Below are 14,375 nucleotides of genomic sequence, written 5' to 3' on the forward strand. Positions count from 1 at the left end.
ACGGCCTTCATAGAAGCAACAGGAGATTGTTGCATCCATCTTGAACCCTCAGAACTACAGTGCTATGATGTCACTCACTTCCACAGGCCTTGCAGAGTGTAAACAACAACAACCCAGCTTTGTTGTGTATGTAACCATAGGGATTTGTGATGTCACCTAGAACCTTCACAGCAGCGACAGCTTTATGAGGAGCATCAGCACTGCTCTGCCTGAGCAGAACCATCACCGCCATAGGTTGTCAAATAACCCGGATTTAACCCACACAGGTAAGTCCAATGGGGTGCAGGCATGTCCTCTATGCTTACAGCTTCCCGTGGGTGTTGGTTTTGATACCGTTTGGGGACAGCCAAGGAGGCATCTGCAGGCAACAAAGGTAGGTGTGTGCTTGTGTGTGTGTTTCCTATGCAGATCCTAAGCCCAGTGTCACATGCAAGTAGGAGGAGTAAGAAGGGTTCCTGCAAATCCGGGTTATGGATTGCATTTAAAAAGGCCCCGTGGGAGTGCAATGGGCCCCTGTCTTGCTGCTTAGCAATAATGGTATGGGTTTAGGTTCTGCTGTGTGTACTGGTGGTTGACTGCCCCCCAGCCCAGAGTGTGCATGGAAAATTGTCTGGCAGCCTCCCTGACAGCAAGCAGTGATAGTGCCCATGAAGGGGACCTTGTTGGGCCCGCCCCTTTCACGGTTATCGCTTCTCGGCCTTTTGGCTAAGATCAAGTGTAGTATCTGTTCTTATCAGTTTAATATCTGATACGTCCCCTATCTGGGGACCAATATTAAATGGATTTTTGAGAACGGGGGCCGATTTCGAAGCTTGCTTCCGTCGCCCTATGCATTGACCCGATATGGCAGTATCTTCGGGTACAGTGCACCACCCCCTTACAGGGTTAAAAAGAAAGATTCCTACTTTCATTGCTACCTGCTTGCTCGCTAGCCAGCTAGCCAGCCCTGTGGGCCTTGCTGCTGCTGCAGCCAAAAAACAAAAGGTGGTGCTGCTGCTGCTTCTGCTGCTTCTGCTTCTGCTTGTGTCTGGCCCCTGTTGGAGCGTCCAGGCACAGGACTTCTGCTGCTGCTGACTAAATGGCCTCCTTAATTGGATCATTTGAGTAGCCAGCACACCTGTGCAGGTAGGGCATGACATGATAGGCAGCTGCCTTGATAGCGGGTGGGTGCTGAATGTTCCTAATTGACAAAATAAGATTAATGCTTATGAAGAAATATAAAATCTCATCCCTTCCCCAATATCGCGCCACACCCCTACCCCTTAATTCCCTGGTTGAACTTGATGGACATATGTCTTTTTCGACCGTACTAACTATGTAACTATGTAACATAACATGGGGGGGGGGGGTCTCCTGGCTGTTCACACAGGTGTGTCATTGCTGTACATTGACCATGCATTGCTTCTGTGGTATTGCAAAGGCAAAGACAAATGCTTCCAGCCATCCATTGCACTAATGGATTGGTCATCAGCTGGCTGTCTATGTCCCGCATCAATATAGACCAAAGTACAGAGGGTTAGGCTATGCTATTGTGCACCTACCTGATGCATCAGAAGGTGCGAGGCCCTTGCTAAATTCTGTGCACAGACTTTGAGATCTATGCTTTAGACTGTATCTAAACCTGCTCCAACATGGACTGACATTCTGGCCTACTTTCAGCCGATGCGACTTGTCTGTCGCTGAACAGTCGCTTTTTATGTATTCAGCACCTATGTATAATGTTGTAAAAATGCTCTAGAAGCTAAAGTCGCAGAAATGTCACACATATTTGGCCTGCAACTTTCTGTGCGACAAATTCAGACAGGAAAAATCAGTATAAATCCTTAGAAAATTATCCCCCAGTGTCTCCATCTGCTGGCGGTATTGAATAAGCATTGCTGCACTGATGGGGTATGCATTAGACAAAAAAAAAGAAGAAAAAGAAGAATAATACGCCCAGAAAAGAGGCGAAAAGGAGAAAAACGTAAAAAAACGTGAAAAAAAAGTAAGAGGAAGAGAAGGGGAAAAAAAGGTGGAAATGGGTTTAAAAGTGATTTCGGCGGAGAAATATTATATATATATATATATATATATATATATATATATATATATGCGCACACACACACATAGATATAAACGTATTCTCCGTTGAGATATTGCAGCCGCTGCTGTGTCCAGGCCCAGGAGCATTAGCACTGTGCTGTGATGTCACTCAATACCACTGACATCACTAGGTGTAAACAACATCTCTCCTTTGCTGTGTATGTGACTATGGAGCTGTTGGTGATGTCGTCTATTACGGCCTTCATAGAAGCAACAGGAGATTGTTGCATCCATCTTGAACCTCAGAACTACAGTGCTATGATGTCACTCAATCACTTCCACAGGCCTTGCAGAGTGTAAACAACAACAACCCAGCTTTGTTGTGTATGTAACCATAGGGATTTGTGATGTCACCTAGAACCTTCACAGCAGCGACAGCTTTATGAGGAGCATCAGCACTGCTCTGCCTGAGCAGAACCATCACCGCCATAGGTTGTCAAATAACCCGGATTTAACCCACACAGGTAAGTCCAATGGGGTGCAGGCATGTCCTCTATGCTTACAGCTTCCCGTGGGTGTTGGTTTGATACCGTTTGGGGACAGCCAAGGAGGCATCTGCAGGCAACAAAGGTAGGTGTGTGCTTGTGTGTGTGTTTCCTATGCAGATCCTAAGCCCAGTGTCACATGCAAGTAGGAGGAGTAAGAAGGGTTCCTGGCAAATCCGGGTTATGGATTGCATTTAAAAAGGCCCCGTGGGAGTGCAATGGGCCCCTGTCTTGCTGCTTAGCAATAATGGTATGGGTTTAGGTTCTGCTGTGTGTACTGGTGGTTGACTGCCCCCCAGCCCAGAGTGTGCATGGAAAATTGTCTGGCAGCCTCCCTGACAGCAAGCAGTGATAGTGCCCATGAAGGGGACCTTGTTGGGCCCGCCCCTTTCACGGTTATCGCTTCTCGGCCTTTTGGCTAAGATCAAGTGTAGTATCTGTTCTTATCAGTTTAATATCTGATACGTCCCCTATCTGGGGACCATATATTAAATGGATTTTTGAGAACGGGGGCCGATTTCGAAGCTTGCTTCCGTCGCCCTATGCATTGACCCGATATGGCAGTATCTTCGGGTACAGTGCACCACCCCCTTACAGGGTTAAAAAGAAAGATTCCTACTTTCATTGCTACCTGCTTGCTGGCTAGCCAGCTAGCCAGCCCTGTGGGCCTTGCTGCTGCTGCAGCCAAAAAACAAAAGGTGGTGCTGCTGCTGCTGCTTCTGCTGCTTCTGCTTCTGCTTGTGTCTGGCCCCTGTTGGAGCGTCCAGGCACAGGACTTCTGCTGCTGCTGACTAAATGGCCTCCTTAATTGGATCATTTGAGTAGCCAGCACACCTGTGCAGGTAGGGCATGACATGATAGGCAGCTGCCTTGATAGCGGGTGGGTGCTGAATGTTCCTAATTGACAAAATAAGATTAATGCTTATGAAGAAATATAAAATCTCATCCCTTCCCCAATATCGCGCCACACCCCTACCCCTTAATTCCCTGGTTGAACTTGATGGACATATGTCTTTTTTCGACCGTACTAACTATGTAACTATGTAACATAACATGGGGGGGGGGGGGGGTCTCCTGGCTGTTCACACAGGTGTGTCATTGCTGTACATTGACCATGCATTGCTTCTGTGGTATTGCAAAGGCAAAGACAAATGCTTCCAGCCATCCATTGCACTAATGGATTGGTCATCAGCTGGCTGTCTATGTCCCGCATCAATATAGACCAAAGTACAGAGGGTTAGGCTATGCTATTGTGCACCTACCTGATGCATCAGAAGGTGCGAGGCCCTTGCTAAATTCTGTGCACAGACTTTGAGATCTATGCTTTAGACTGTATCTAAACCTGCTCCAACATGGACTGACATTCTGGCCTACTTTCAGCCGATGCGACTTGTCTGTCGCTGAACAGTCGCTTTTTATGTATTCAGCACCTATGTATAATGTTGTAAAAATGCTCTAGAAGCTAAAGTCGCAGAAATGTCACACATATTTGGCCTGCAACTTTCTGTGCGACAAATTCAGACAGGAAAAATCAGTATAAATCCTTAGAAAATTATCCCCCAGTGTCTCCATCTGCTGGCGGTATTGAATAAGCATTGCTGCACTGATGGGGTATGCATTAGACGAAAAAAAAGAAGAAAAAGAAGAATAATACGCCCAGAAAAGAGGCGAAAAGGAGAAAAACGTAAAAAAACGTGAAAAAAAAGTAAGAGGAAGAGAAGGGAAAAAAAGGTGGAAATGGGTTTAAAAGTGATTTCGGCGGAGAAATATATATATATATATATATATATATATATATATATATATATGCGCACACACACACATAGATATAAACGTATTCTCCGTTGAGATATTGCAGCCGCTGCTGTGTCCAGGCCCAGGAGCCTTAGCACTGTGCTGTGATGTCACTCAATACCACTGACATCACTAGGTGTAAACAACATCTCTCCTTTGCTGTGTATGTGACTATGGAGCTGTTTGGTGATGTCGTCTATTACGGCCTTCATAGAAGCAACAGGAGATTGTTGCATCCATCTTGAACCCTCAGAACTACAGTGCTATGATGTCACTCACTTCCACAGGCCTTGCAGAGTGTAAACAACAACAACCCAGCTTTGTTGTGTATGTAACCATAGGGATTTGTGATGTCACCTAGAACCTTCACAGCAGCGACAGCTTTATGAGGAGCATCAGCACTGCTCTGCCTGAGCAGAACCATCACCGCCATAGGTTGTCAAATAACCCGGATTTAACCCACACAGGTAAGTCCAATGGGGTGCAGGCATGTCCTCTATGCTTACAGCTTCCCGTGGGTGTTGGTTTGATACCGTTTGGGGACAGCCAAGGAGGCATCTGCAGGCAACAAAGGTAGGTGTGTGCTTGTGTGTGTGTTTCCTATGCAGATCCTAAGCCCAGTGTCACATGCAAGTAGGAGGAGTAAGAAGGGTTCCTGGCAAATCCGGGTTATGGATTGCATTTAAAAAGGCCCCGTGGGAGTGCAATGGGCCCCTGTCTTGCTGCTTAGCAATAATGGTATGGGTTTAGGTTCTGCCGTGTGTACTGGTGGTTGACTGCCCCCCAGCCCAGAGTGTGCATGGAAAATTGTCTGGCAGCCTCCCTGACAGCAAGCAGTGATAGTGCCCATGAAGGGGACCTTGTTGGGCCCGCCCCTTTCACGGTTATCGCTTCTCGGCCTTTTGGCTAAGATCAAGTGTAGTATCTGTTCTTATCAGTTTAATATCTGATACGTCCCCTATCTGGGGACCATATATTAAATGGATTTTTGAGAACGGGGGCCGATTTCGAAGCTTGCTTCCGTCGCCCTATGCATTGACCCGATATGGCAGTATCTTCGGGTACAGTGCACCACCCCCTTACAGGGTTAAAAAGAAAGATTCCTACTTTCATTGCTACCTGCTTGCTGGCTAGCCAGCTAGCCAGCCCTGTGGGCCTTGCTGCTGCTGCAGCCAAAAAACAAAAGGTGGTGCTGCTGCTGCTTCTGCTGCTTCTGCTTCTGCTTGTGTCTGGCCCCTGTTGGAGCGTCCAGGCACAGGACTTCTGCTGCTGCTGACTAAATGGCCTCCTTAATTGGATCATTTGAGTAGCCAGCACACCTGTGCAGGTAGGGCATGACATGATAGGCAGCTGCCTTGATAGCGGGTGGGTGCTGAATGTTCCTAATTGACAAAATAAGATTAATGCTTATGAAGAAATATAAAATCTCATCCCTTCCCCAATATCGCGCCACACCCCTACCCCTTAATTCCCTGGTTGAACTTGATGGACATATGTCTTTTTTCGACCGTACTAACTATGTAACTATGTAACATAACATGGGGGGGGGGGTCTCCTGGCTGTTCACACAGGTGTGTCATTGCTGTACATTGACCATGCATTGCTTCTGTGGTATTGCAAAGGCAAAGACAAATGCTTCCAGCCATCCATTGCACTAATGGATTGGTCATCAGCTGGCTGTCTATGTCCCGCATCAATATAGACCAAAGTACAGAGGGTTAGGCTATGCTATTGTGCACCTACCTGATGCATCAGAAGGTGCGAGGCCCTTGCTAAATTCTGTGCACAGACTTTGAGATCTATGCTTTAGACTGTATCTAAACCTGCTCCAACATGGACTGACATTCTGGCCTACTTTCAGCCGATGCGACTTGTCTGTCGCTGAACAGTCGCTTTTTATGTATTCAGCACCTATGTATAATGTTGTAAAAATGCTCTAGAAGCTAAAGTCGCAGAAATGTCACACATATTTGGCCTGCAACTTTCTGTGCGACAAATTCAGACAGGAAAAATCAGTATAAATCCTTAGAAAATTATCCCCCAGTGTCTCCATCTGCTGGCGGTATTGAATAAGCATTGCTGCACTGATGGGGTATGCATTAGACGAAAAAAAAGAAGAAAAAGAAGAATAATACGCCCAGAAAAGAGGCGAAAAGGAGAAAAACGTAAAAAAACGTGAAAAAAAAGTAAGAGGAAGAGAAGGGAAAAAAAGGTGGAAATGGGTTTAAAAGTGATTTCGGCGGAGAAATATATATATATATATATATATATATATATATATATATATATATATATATATGCGCACACACACACATAGATATAAACGTATTCTCCGTTGAGATATTGCAGCCGCTGCTGTGTCCAGGCCCAGGAGCCTTAGCACTGTGCTGTGATGTCACTCAATACCACTGACATCACTAGGTGTAAACAACATCTCTCCTTTGCTGTGTATGTGACTATGGAGCTGTTTGGTGATGTCGTCTATTACGGCCTTCATAGAAGCAACAGGAGATTGTTGCATCCATCTTGAACCCTCAGAACTACAGTGCTATGATGTCACTCACTTCCACAGGCCTTGCAGAGTGTAAACAACAACAACCCAGCTTTGTTGTGTATGTAACCATAGGGATTTGTGATGTCACCTAAAACCTTCACAGCAGCGACAGCTTTATGAGGAGCATCAGCACTGCTCTGCCTGAGCAGAACCATCACCGCCATAGGTTGTCAAATAACCCGGATTTAACCCACACAGGTAAGTCCAATGGGGTGCAGGCATGTCCTCTATGCTTACAGCTTCCCGTGGGTGTTGGTTTGATACCGTTTGTGGACAGCCAAGGAGGCATCTGCAGGCAACAAAGGTAGGTGTGTGCTTGTGTGTGTGTTTCCTATGCAGATCCTAAGCCCAGTGTCACATGCAAGTAGGAGGAGTAAGAAGGGTTCCTGGCAAATCCGGGTTATGGATTGCATTTAAAAAGGCCCCGTGGGAGTGCAATGGGCCCCTGTCTTGCTGCTTAGCAATAATGGTATGGGTTTAGGTTCTGCTGTGTGTACTGGTGGTTGACTGCCCCCCAGCCCAGAGTGTGCATGGAAAATTGTCTGGCAGCCTCCCTGACAGCAAGCAGTGATAGTGCCCATGAAGGGGACCTTGTTGGGCCCGCCCCTTTCACGGTTATCGCTTCTCGGCCTTTTGGCTAAGATCAAGTGTAGTATCTGTTCTTATCAGTTTAATATCTGATACGTCCCCTATCTGGGGACCATATATTAAATGGATTTTTGAGAACGGGGGCCGATTTCGAAGCTTGCTTCCGTCGCCCTATGCATTGACCCGATATGGCAGTATCTTCGGGTACAGTGCACCACCCCCTTACAGGGTTAAAAAGAAAGATTCCTACTTTCATTGCTACCTGCTTGCTGGCTAGCCAGCTAGCCAGCCCTGTGGGCCTTGCTGCTGCTGCAGCCAAAAAACAAAAGGTGGTGCTGCTGCTGCTTCTGCTGCTTCTGCTTCTGCTTGTGTCTGGCCCCTGTTGGAGCGTCCAGGCACAGGACTTCTGCTGCTGCTGACTAAATGGCCTCCTTAATTGGATCATTTGAGTAGCCAGCACACCTGTGCAGGTAGGGCATGACATGATAGGCAGCTGCCTTGATAGCGGGTGGGTGCTGAATGTTCCTAATTGACAAAATAAGATTAATGCTTATGAAGAAATATAAAATCTCATCCCTTCCCCAATATCGCGCCACACCCCTACCCCTTAATTCCCTGGTTGAACTTGATGGACATATGTCTTTTTTCGACCGTACTAACTATGTAACTATGTAACATAACATGGGGGGGGGGGGGTCTCCTGGCTGTTCACACAGGTGTGTCATTGCTGTACATTGACCATGCATTGCTTCTGTGGTATTGCAAAGGCAAAGACAAATGCTTCCAGCCATCCATTGCACTAATGGATTGGTCATCAGCTGGCTGTCTATGTCCCGCATCAATATAGACCAAAGTACAGAGGGTTAGGCTATGCTATTGTGCACCTACCTGATGCATCAGAAGGTGCGAGGCCCTTGCTAAATTCTGTGCACAGACTTTGAGATCTATGCTTTAGACTGTATCTAAACCTGCTCCAACATGGACTGACATTCTGGCCTACTTTCAGCCGATGCGACTTGTCTGTCGCTGAACAGTCGCTTTTTATGTATTCAGCACCTATGTATAATGTTGTAAAAATGCTCTAGAAGCTAAAGTCGCAGAAATGTCACACATATTTGGCCTGCAACTTTCTGTGCGACAAATTCAGACAGGAAAAATCAGTATAAATCCTTAGAAAATTATCCCCCAGTGTCTCCATCTGCTGGCGGTATTGAATAAGCATTGCTGCACTGATGGGGTATGCATTAGACGAAAAAAAAGAAGAAAAAGAAGAATAATACGCCCAGAAAAGAGGCGAAAAGGAGAAAAACGTAAAAAAACGTGAAAAAAAAGTAAGAGGAAGAGAAGGGAAAAAAAGGTGGAAATGGGTTTAAAAGTGATTTCGGCGGAGAAATATATATATATATATATATATATATATATATATATATATATATATATATGCGCACACACACACATAGATATAAACGTATTCTCCGTTGAGATATTGCAGCCGCTGCTGTGTCCAGGCCCAGGAGCCTTAGCACTGTGCTGTGATGTCACTCAATACCACTGACATCACTAGGTGTAAACAACATCTCTCCTTTGCTGTGTATGTGACTATGGAGCTGTTTGGTGATGTCGTCTATTACGGCCTTCATAGAAGCAACAGGAGATTGTTGCATCCATCTTGAACCCTCAGAACTACAGTGCTATGATGTCACTCACTTCCACAGGCCTTGCAGAGTGTAAACAACAACAACCCAGCTTTGTTGTGTATGTAACCATAGGGATTTGTGATGTCACCTAGAACCTTCACAGCAGCGACAGCTTTATGAGGAGCATCAGCACTGCTCTGCCTGAGCAGAACCATCACCGCCATAGGTTGTCAAATAACCCGGATTTAACCCACACAGGTAAGTCCAATGGGGTGCAGGCATGTCCTCTATGCTTACAGCTTCCCGTGGGTGTTGGTTTGATACCGTTTGGGGACAGCCAAGGAGGCATCTGCAGGCAACAAAGGTAGGTGTGTGCTTGTGTGTGTGTTTCCTATGCAGATCCTAAGCCCAGTGTCACATGCAAGTAGGAGGAGTAAGAAGGGTTCCTGGCAAATCCGGGTTATGGATTGCATTTAAAAAGGCCCCGTGGGAGTGCAATGGGCCCCTGTCTTGCTGCTTAGCAATAATGGTATGGGTTTAGGTTCTGCCGTGTGTACTGGTGGTTGACTGCCCCCCAGCCCAGAGTGTGCATGGAAAATTGTCTGGCAGCCTCCCTGACAGCAAGCAGTGATAGTGCCCATGAAGGGGACCTTGTTGGGCCCGCCCCTTTCACGGTTATCGCTTCTCGGCCTTTTGGCTAAGATCAAGTGTAGTATCTGTTCTTATCAGTTTAATATCTGATACGTCCCCTATCTGGGGACCATATATTAAATGGATTTTTGAGAACGGGGGCCGATTTCGAAGCTTGCTTCCGTCGCCCTATGCATTGACCCGATATGGCAGTATCTTCGGGTACAGTGCACCACCCCCTTACAGGGTTAAAAAGAAAGATTCCTACTTTCATTGCTACCTGCTTGCTGGCTAGCCAGCTAGCCAGCCCTGTGGGCCTTGCTGCTGCTGCAGCCAAAAAACAAAAGGTGGTGCTGCTGCTGCTTCTGCTGCTTCTGCTTCTGCTTGTGTCTGGCCCCTGTTGGAGCGTCCAGGCACAGGACTTCTGCTGCTGCTGACTAAATGGCCTCCTTAATTGGATCATTTGAGTAGCCAGCACACCTGTGCAGGTAGGGCATGACATGATAGGCAGCTGCCTTGATAGCGGGTGGGTGCTGAATGTTCCTAATTGACAAAATAAGATTAATGCTTATGAAGAAATATAAAATCTCATCCCTTCCCCAATATCGCGCCACACCCCTACCCCTTAATTCCCTGGTTGAACTTGATGGACATATGTCTTTTTTCGACCGTACTAACTATGTAACTATGTAACATAACATGGGGGGGGGGGTCTCCTGGCTGTTCACACAGGTGTGTCATTGCTGTACATTGACCATGCATTGCTTCTGTGGTATTGCAAAGGCAAAGACAAATGCTTCCAGCCATCCATTGCACTAATGGATTGGTCATCAGCTGGCTGTCTATGTCCCGCATCAATATAGACCAAAGTACAGAGGGTTAGGCTATGCTATTGTGCACCTACCTGATGCATCAGAAGGTGCGAGGCCCTTGCTAAATTCTGTGCACAGACTTTGAGATCTATGCTTTAGACTGTATCTAAACCTGCTCCAACATGGACTGACATTCTGGCCTACTTTCAGCCGATGCGACTTGTCTGTCGCTGAACAGTCGCTTTTTATGTATTCAGCACCTATGTATAATGTTGTAAAAATGCTCTAGAAGCTAAAGTCGCAGAAATGTCACACATATTTGGCCTGCAACTTTCTGTGCGACAAATTCAGACAGGAAAAATCAGTATAAATCCTTAGAAAATTATCCCCCAGTGTCTCCATCTGCTGGCGGTATTGAATAAGCATTGCTGCACTGATGGGGTATGCATTAGACGAAAAAAAAGAAGAAAAAGAAGAATAATACGCCCAGAAAAGAGGCGAAAAGGAGAAAAACGTAAAAAAACGTGAAAAAAAAGTAAGAGGAAGAGAAGGGAAAAAAAGGTGGAAATGGGTTTAAAAGTGATTTCGGCGGAGAAATATATATATATATATATATATATATATATATATATATATATATGCGCACACACACACATAGATATAAACGTATTCTCCGTTGAGATATTGCAGCCGCTGCTGTGTCCAGGCCCAGGAGCCTTAGCACTGTGCTGTGATGTCACTCAATACCACTGACATCACTAGGTGTAAACAACATCTCTCCTTTGCTGTGTATGTGACTATGGAGCTGTTTGGTGATGTCGTCTATTACGGCCTTCATAGAAGCAACAGGAGATTGTTGCATCCATCTTGAACCCTCAGAACTACAGTGCTATGATGTCACTCACTTCCACAGGCCTTGCAGAGTGTAAACAACAACAACCCAGCTTTGTTGTGTATGTAACCATAGGGATTTGTGATGTCACCTAGAACCTTCACAGCAGCGACAGCTTTATGAGGAGCATCAGCACTGCTCTGCCTGAGCAGAACCATCACCGCCATAGGTTGTCAAATAACCCGGATTTAACCCACACAGGTAAGTCCAATGGGGTGCAGGCATGTCCTCTATGCTTACAGCTTCCCGTGGGTGTTGGTTTGATACCGTTTGGGGACAGCCAAGGAGGCATCTGCAGGCAACAAAGGTAGGTGTGTGCTTGTGTGTGTGTTTCCTATGCAGATCCTAAGCCCAGTGTCACATGCAAGTAGGAGGAGTAAGAAGGGTTCCTGGCAAATCCGGGTTATGGATTGCATTTAAAAAGGCCCCGTGGGAGTGCAATGGGCCCCTGTCTTGCTGCTTAGCAATAATGGTATGGGTTTAGGTTCTGCTGTGTGTACTGGTGGTTGACTGCCCCCCAGCCCAGAGTGTGCATGGAAAATTGTCTGGCAGCCTCCCTGACAGCAAGCAGTGATAGTGCCCATGAAGGGGACCTTGTTGGGCCCGCCCCTTTCACGGTTATCGCTTCTCGGCCTTTTGGCTAAGATCAAGTGTAGTATCTGTTCTTATCAGTTTAATATCTGATACGTCCCCTATCTGGGGACCATATATTAAATGGATTTTTGAGAACGGGGGCCGATTTCGAAGCTTGCTTCCGTCGCCCTATGCATTGACCCGATATGGCAGTATCTTCGGGTACAGTGCACCACCCCCTTACAGGGTTAAAAAGAAAGATTCCTACTTTCATTGCTACCTGCTTGCTGGCTAGCCAGCTAGCCAGCCCTGTGGGCCTTGCTGCTGCTGCAGCCAAAAAACAAAAGGTGGTGCTGCTGCTGCTTCTGCTGCTTCTGCTTCTGCTTGTGTCTGGCCCCTGTTGGAGCGTCCAGGCACAGGACTTCTGCTGCTGCTGACTAAATGGCCTCCTTAATTGGATCATTTGAGTAGCCAGCACACCTGTGCAGGTAGGGCATGACATGATAGGCAGCTGCCTTGATAGCGGGTGGGTGCTGAATGTTCCTAATTGACAAAATAAGATTAATGCTTATGAAGAAATATAAAATCTCATCCCTTCCCCAATATCGCGCCACACCCCTACCCCTTAATTCCCTGGTTGAACTTGATGGACATATGTCTTTTTTCGACCGTACTAACTATGTAACTATGTAACATAACATGGGGGGGGGGTCTCCTGGCTGTTCACACAGGTGTGTCATTGCTGTACATTGACCATGCATTGCTTCTGTGGTATTGCAAAGGCAAAGACAAATGCTTCCAGCCATCCATTGCACTAATGGATTGGTCATCAGCTGGCTGTCTATGTCCCGCATCAATATAGACCAAAGTACAGAGGGTTAGGCTATGCTATTGTGCACCTACCTGATGCATCAGAAGGTGCGAGGCCCTTGCTAAATTCTGTGCACAGACTTTGAGATCTATGCTTTAGACTGTATCTAAACCTGCTCCAACATGGACTGACATTCTGGCCTACTTTCAGCCGATGCGACTTGTCTGTCGCTGAACAGTCGCTTTTTATGTATTCAGCACCTATGTATAATGTTGTAAAAATGCTCTAGAAGCTAAAGTCGCAGAAATGTCACACATATTTGGCCTGCAACTTTCTGTGCGACAAATTCAGACAGGAAAAATCAGTATAAATCCTTAGAAAATTATCCCCCAGTGTCTCCATCTGCTGGCGGTATTGAATAAGCATTGCTGCACTGATGGGGTATGCATTAGACGAAAAAAAAGAAGAAAAAGAAGAATAATACGCCCAGAAAAGAGGCGAAAAGGAGAAAAACGTAAAAAAACGTGAAAAAAAAGTAAGAGGAAGAGAAGGGAAAAAAAGGTGGAAATGGGTTTAAAAGTGATTTCGGCGGAGAATATATATATATATATATATATATATATATATATATATATATATATATATGCGCACACACACACATAGATATAAACGTATTCTCCGTTGAGATATTGCAGCCGCTGCTGTGTCCAGGCCCAGGAGCCTTAGCACTGTGCTGTGATGTCACTCAATACCACTGACATCACTAGGTGTAAACAACATCTCTCCTTTGCTGTGTATGTGACTATGGAGCTGTTTAGTGATGTCGTCTATTACGGCCTTCATAGAAGCAACAGGAGATTGTTGCATCCATCTTGAACCCTCAGAACTACAGTGCTATGATGTCACTCACTTCCACAGGCCTTGCAGAGTGTAAACAACAACAACCCAGCTTTGTTGTGTATGTAACCATAGGGATTTGTGATGTCACCTAGAACCTTCACAGCAGCGACAGCTTTATGAGGAGCATCAGCACTGCTCTGCCTGAGCAGAACCATCACCGCCATAGGTTGTCAAATAACCCGGATTTAACCCACACAGGTAAGTCCAATGGGGTGCAGGCATGTCCTCTATGCTTACAGCTTCCCGTGGGTGTTGGTTTGATACCGTTTGGGGACAGCCAAGGAGGCATCTGCAGGCAACAAAGGTAGGTGTGTGCTTGTGTGTGTGTTTCCTATGCAGATCCTAAGCCCAGTGTCACATGCAAGTAGGAGGAGTAAGAAGGGTTCCTGGCAAATCCGGGTTATGGATTGCATTTAAAAAGGCCCCGTGGGAGTGCAATGGGCCCCTGTCTTGCTGCTTAGCAATAATGGTATGGGTTTAGGTTCTGCTGTGTGTACTGGTGGTTGACTGCCCCCCAGCCCAGAGTGTGCATGGAAAATTGTCTGGCAGCCTCCCTGACAGCAAGCAGTGATAGTGCCCATGAAGGGGACCTTGTTGGGCCCGCCCCTTTCACGGTT

The 14,375-nt window shown here is 46.2% G+C and overlaps 6 non-coding genes across 6 annotated transcripts; all 6 read left to right on the forward strand.

Moving 5' to 3' along the window:
- Positions 1 to 685: 685 nt before the first annotated feature.
- Positions 686 to 875, forward strand: LOC130313660 (U2 spliceosomal RNA). Its single transcript, XR_008861554.1, has one exon. It is a non-coding gene; the product is annotated as a U2 spliceosomal RNA (small nuclear RNA).
- Positions 876 to 2,965: 2,090 nt separating this feature from the next.
- On the forward strand, positions 2,966 to 3,156 carry LOC130313552 (U2 spliceosomal RNA). Its single transcript, XR_008861456.1, has one exon. It is a non-coding gene; the product is annotated as a U2 spliceosomal RNA (small nuclear RNA).
- Positions 3,157 to 5,247: 2,091 nt separating this feature from the next.
- LOC130313553 (U2 spliceosomal RNA) lies at positions 5,248 to 5,438 on the forward strand. Its single transcript, XR_008861457.1, has one exon. It is a non-coding gene; the product is annotated as a U2 spliceosomal RNA (small nuclear RNA).
- Positions 5,439 to 7,532: 2,094 nt separating this feature from the next.
- On the forward strand, positions 7,533 to 7,723 carry LOC130313554 (U2 spliceosomal RNA). The gene has a single exon (XR_008861458.1). It is a non-coding gene; the product is annotated as a U2 spliceosomal RNA (small nuclear RNA).
- A 2,094-nt stretch (positions 7,724 to 9,817) lies between these two features.
- On the forward strand, positions 9,818 to 10,008 carry LOC130313555 (U2 spliceosomal RNA). Its single transcript, XR_008861459.1, has one exon. It is a non-coding gene; the product is annotated as a U2 spliceosomal RNA (small nuclear RNA).
- A 2,086-nt stretch (positions 10,009 to 12,094) lies between these two features.
- LOC130313556 (U2 spliceosomal RNA) lies at positions 12,095 to 12,285 on the forward strand. Its single transcript, XR_008861460.1, has one exon. It is a non-coding gene; the product is annotated as a U2 spliceosomal RNA (small nuclear RNA).
- Positions 12,286 to 14,375: the final 2,090 nt, after the last annotated feature.

The sequence above is a fragment of the Hyla sarda genome, unplaced genomic scaffold, assembly GCF_029499605.1.
Source record: "Hyla sarda isolate aHylSar1 unplaced genomic scaffold, aHylSar1.hap1 scaffold_178, whole genome shotgun sequence".
Classification (NCBI taxonomy): Eukaryota; Metazoa; Chordata; class Amphibia; order Anura; family Hylidae; genus Hyla; species Hyla sarda.